Source organism: Patella vulgata, chromosome 1 (genome assembly GCF_932274485.2).
Source record: "Patella vulgata chromosome 1, xgPatVulg1.2, whole genome shotgun sequence".
Taxonomy (NCBI): Eukaryota; Metazoa; Mollusca; class Gastropoda; family Patellidae; genus Patella; species Patella vulgata.
The window spans coordinates 59,383,403-59,388,681 of record NC_065879.2 but is presented as its reverse complement, the minus strand read 5'-3'; the positions used below and the strand labels follow the sequence as shown (position 1 = coordinate 59,388,681).

General features: G+C 37.4%; 1 long non-coding RNA gene across 1 annotated transcript; it reads left to right on the top strand.

The window, feature by feature from the left end:
* The first annotated feature begins 17 nt into the window (after nucleotides 1-17).
* On the top strand, nucleotides 18-4,957 carry LOC126831745 (uncharacterized). The gene is made up of 3 exons (XR_007684292.2): nucleotides 18-140; nucleotides 4,025-4,097; nucleotides 4,327-4,957. It is a non-coding gene; the product is annotated as an uncharacterized LOC126831745 (long non-coding RNA).
* Nucleotides 4,958-5,279: the final 322 nt, after the last annotated feature.

The following is a 5,279-nucleotide window of genomic DNA, read 5'->3' as shown; positions in this document are numbered from 1 at the left end:
TCCCAGAATTACTGAAGTGCGCATGATCAAGAGGAAATGACTTCAAGCACGAGCCCGGAGCCTATCCTGTTAACTTACATTACTACAAGTAAAATTACATGTATCTATGAATCACTTCGATGAATTACCACCGGCTTAAAGTAGGGGTTAAGTCTGTAACTCAATATCATCCAAAATCTTCGACATTGAAAACACGATTTATTTGTCGGTTTAAATCAACATTCATGTTGTCATCTTACCGGGAAAAGATGGCCTTCTGATAGTGATATCCAATAAAAAAAAAAAGGAGCACGAATCGTGTACCATAATACTACGTTTCAGCGCTATTTGTAATAAGGGACTCGAAAAACGAGGCTAGGCATATTCCACAAGTCATGTCAAATGGTGACGCTATATTCTTATCTGGAGAGCATGCCCAATAAATACTATCGGCGTAGGAAGGAATAACCAGTCGCTAGAGATTGAAATTCGATTTCGCCGAACCTAACTGATTAGAAATTAGATCAACAGTAAAAACAGAAACAGTTGAATGAAAATCAATTTATATACATTCATATTACCGGTACATTATTGTATGCATTGCGACCCATTTGTGTCAATTCTAGGTCTCAAATATTAGCGACTTAGCTCCTTTAAAGTCAGTGTATCAAATTGCATGTTGCTTTTTTTTTTTGCTTTTTTGGGGGAAATTTTGCAGTTGGATTTTATCAAATTTATTACGAATCAATTTGAGATGAGAAATGAAATGCAATGAATTGGGGTTTAACGTCCTACTGTTTTGCTGGGTTATGGACACAACGGCCAAAAGCAAAAACGGCCAAAACATATTTGGTCATAACGGCCAAATATAATTTGGTCATAACGGCCAAACATTATTTGGTCATAGCGGCCAAAAAGATTTTGGTCACAACTCCCATATTTTCTCCTACATGTACCTGCCCTTCATAGCCAAATAAGTGGGTTGGATGGCCGAATGGTTAGCACATGCGTGCTGTATCATAAGACCTGTCATTGCGTCAACTGGCGTGGTTTCGAATCCCCGGTTGTACGTGACAAAGAGTAGGGTCGCTTGTCCAGCCTCGTGGGTTTTCTCCGGGTCCTCCGGTTTCCTCCCACTGCTAAAGACCTGTAATGACCTAGTTTGTGTCGGGGGTGGTGGATGGCTGAATGGTTAGCGCGCGCTGTATCATAAAGTCTGTCATTGAGTCGACTGGCGTGGTTTCGAACCCCCGGTTGTACGTGACAAGGAGTAGGGTCGCCTGTCCAACCTCGTGGGTTTTCTACGGGTCCTCCGGTTTCCTCCCACTGCTAAAGACCCCTACGCACACGCGAATTATGTAAATAAAATTAAACCATATTTTAGTCCCGAAATGGCCTAGTTTGTGTCGAGTGGACGTTAAACCCCATTTCTCTCTCTCTCTCTCCCTAGTTTGTGTCCAGTGGACAAAAACCCCATTTCTCTCTCTCTCTCTCTCTCTCTCTCATAGCCAAATAAAACATCCTTTATAACTTTTTCAAATTTGCAATTTATAAAGACACCTCTGTTTTGAATTTCTTTTGTCTTAGTAATCCGTCCAACTATAGAGGAATTTCTATAACAGGTAATTTGGGTAAACTTTTTAATGCGGTACTAAATAACAGATTGAATAAATTTCTGTGTACTAACAACATCATACCAAATTGGCTTTTCTAAAAATCATCAAACTTCAGATCATATGTTCATTTTGAAAACTTTGACAGGCAAATACTGTCAATCAAAGGGGGGAAAATGTTTCCGTGTTATATTGACTTCAGACAAGCATTTGACATGGTAATTCATGTTGGACTTTATAAAAAAATTCTTGAAATTGGAGTTGGTTCAAATTTTTACTTTTTGATTGAAAATATGTATCAGAAAAGTAAGTCGGCTATCAAAATCCAGGACAAGCTCACAGATTCTTTCTCATTGGACCTCGGAGTTAGACAAGGCGATAATTTAAGCCCTAACCTTTTTATACGCCCACATTTTCATGTGGACATATATTGTCGTCGCGTCTGTCCACAATTGTTTGTGGACACTCTACAGGTCACAATTCTTATCTGATTTTGACAAAACTTAAAATATAGGTTTATCTCCAAAAGATCTCGGCTGCTTTCGATATTGGCATGTATCGGATTGAAACTTCATGGATTATGGCCCCTGTTTGTATATATCTCTTTAATTATCAAATTCAAAACTTACTTATTGTGCGTAATGTGAGTTTACTTCGAAATCGAAGTAGTAACCTCAAGGGCGCAAGTAGAGGTTAAGCTCAAAATCGCATATAGGCCTATTAATTAATTGGTGGGGGAGGGTTGGATGGCTGAATGGTTAGCGCGTGCGCGTTGTATAATAAAGTCTGCGCATTGTATCATTTAAGGTCTGTCATTGAGTCAACTGGCGTTTCGATTCCTAGTCCGATTCGGTTTGTTACATAATTCCCATCCATCGGCTTTTTGGGTAGAAATCGTGGAATAAGCTTTATTTTGAAGGTTTTGATGTTTAATGACAAAAAACCAATGTTGCCATTTTTTCTGAGTAGGTCTTCTAATATGGGTTTCAGACCATTATTTGAGGGTAGCCATTTTGCGATAATAATCCAACTTATTTTTTTTATTTTCACCTTATTTATAATGTTATCGACATATTAGCTGTGATTTGGCAATGTATTAATATTGGCAGGGGTCGTGACTATATTTCAGATAGTTTTCATCACATCATGAAGATATTTCCAAAATGGTGACCATTTTTGGCGGGAAAATGTGCTGATTTTGATTAAGTAGTAGTGTTTGGTGTCAATATATATGTTTTCGGGGGCGCAGATTCCATTTCTAACGGTTACAACTGTCTAAAATGATCACATGTTCACCTATTTTGCTGATATTGATTAAGTAGTCGTCTTTGGTTTTCAACGGCACAGATTCTATTTCTGCCATTTACAACTGTGTAAAATGATCACAATTTCACCTATTTTGCCTATTTTAAAGGTGGTCACAATTTTTGGCGGGAAAATGGAATGATGTGCTGATATTGATTAAGTAGTCGGCTATGGTAACAGGATATAGGTTTTCGGGGCGGAGATTCCATCTCTATCGGTTAGAATTGTGTAAAATGATCACATGTTCACATATTTTGCATGTTTCCATGATTGCGGCTATTTTTGGCAGCAAAATGGAATGATGTGCTAATATTGATTCCATTTCTGCCGTTTACAATTGTGTAAAATAATTACATGTTAACATATTTAGAATATGTCTGCCATTTGTGGCGGGACGTTTCCTAAACACATTACTGAAAAGGTTTCTGAATCCGATTTTGCTATGTATAAGCGTGTAGCATGTTCCTGGAAGCAGTGGTGTGTTTTGCCCAGAGGTCGCAGTCACGCTAAAATCAGCGCTTTTCACACATTTTTTTTCAAAATAAACGCAAATATTGACAGACGCTGCGTAATTTATTATCCGATTGACTTTAAATTTATACACAGTGTTTGAGGTCATGAGATGAAGAATCATATTGATTTTCAACGATTTCGGATAATTACTGCCAGAGTTATGGCCCTTGATCACTTTGAAAAATCTTGTGACACTCTAGAGGCTAAAATTATCATACGATTGACTTCAGATTGGTACACAGAGCTTAAGGTCTTGAGACGAACAAGTATATTGATTTTCAATGAATCTTTATGACTTGAACAGCTAAATCCATGATGTTAAAACTTTTGTATACTAAACATTAGCATGGGACAGAACTTTATAAAAACCAAACAAATTCTAATAGTTTTCTTATAATTACTGACGGAGTTGTTACTCTTAATCAGATTTTAATGTATTATAAATGTTTCATTACCGAAAAAATTAAAAATATGCGACAACTCTTGTTGACTGCCCGGACGATATAGCTGCTGTGGGCGTATGTTTCGTTGCCTGGCAACCTATCTTTTTTTTTCTTTCTTATTTTCTCACTGTTTTTTATTGCATATTTATCCCCAGCTTTCTATCATTTCAGGTGCCAGGGTAATGTTTCATAGAGTGGAATGATTGACCTCAACACAAGTATTAAAATAAAAAAAGCAAAACAGGTGAGATAAATGTGCATTTCATACACTTGATGAATTACATCCAACCTGATCCCCACATCTGCTCACTAACGGGCTGGAAATTTGGTACTGCACAGGCCTTTCTTCTCCCCTTGCATGTAACTGAATGACAGAATTCCACATTTTGACCATTTTCTGGATGTCAATGACCCGTTTCCCTGGATAGTATTCGCCCCAGAATTCTCATTCTCTTCCAAATTTAACATTTCAGGTCTACATCTCAAAACCCGATGACTTCCTGGACTGGCTTTAGTAGAACGATGACGCATATCAATTTCATCCCTGATCTCTATGACACCTGCGGTTGAAGTGGAGGGCAAATAGTAATCAGTTTGGGTTCCAGCCGAGGACCTCTGTAAACTTTGCTTTTTGGTGATGAATTTGTTTCTGAGCTTGACAAGGACACCCTTGTGTTTATCATGGCCTCTCATATTGGAAGATAACATAAAGGGCTTGTGTGTTGACGGTTGTGTATATCTCTTGGTCAGGAAAGTTTATGCACCATCGCCATTGTAAATCATTTGACAGGCCAGAGTGAACAGGGAGATCTTTGATTGGTCAGAAATGTGTCAGACTCCATACTGGGGGGTGTTGATGAAAAAACTGTTGTAGTGTTACATAATCAGATTATTTCAAGTTACTTATCCTGTGGAAATACAGCTATATAGGAGATATTTTAAAATTGATAGGCACTGCATCTTTCAACATCTTAGATTTGACCACAATTTGGCACTTGAAACTACGTTAACAGAGAAAAACTGTGTATATTGAATTTATATTTATATTGAATTTATCTCATCTTTTTACAGAATGCATTTATGTTCAAAAATAAAAATGTTGTGTGAAATTCAAAATTCATGTGCTTTTAAATTTCTGTCTGAGATTCCGCAGTTTTCTGATGTATTATAGTGTTTGCAGAATGCCGCACTGCTCATCTGAAAATGCATGGATTTTTATAATCTTTGGCCAGGGCATTGCATATGTTTGTTTATTAGATAACAACAGATTTGTTCAGACAGCAGCAACATGTGAGGTATATAGGACTCAGGCTAGTAATTATTTCATGATGGACGAATGTAGTGCAAGTTATAAATAGACAATTTCTTCCTTAATTTTTTTCTCCCCTCTTCCAGCATTTTTTGGTTGACTTTTTGGTCTAGAATT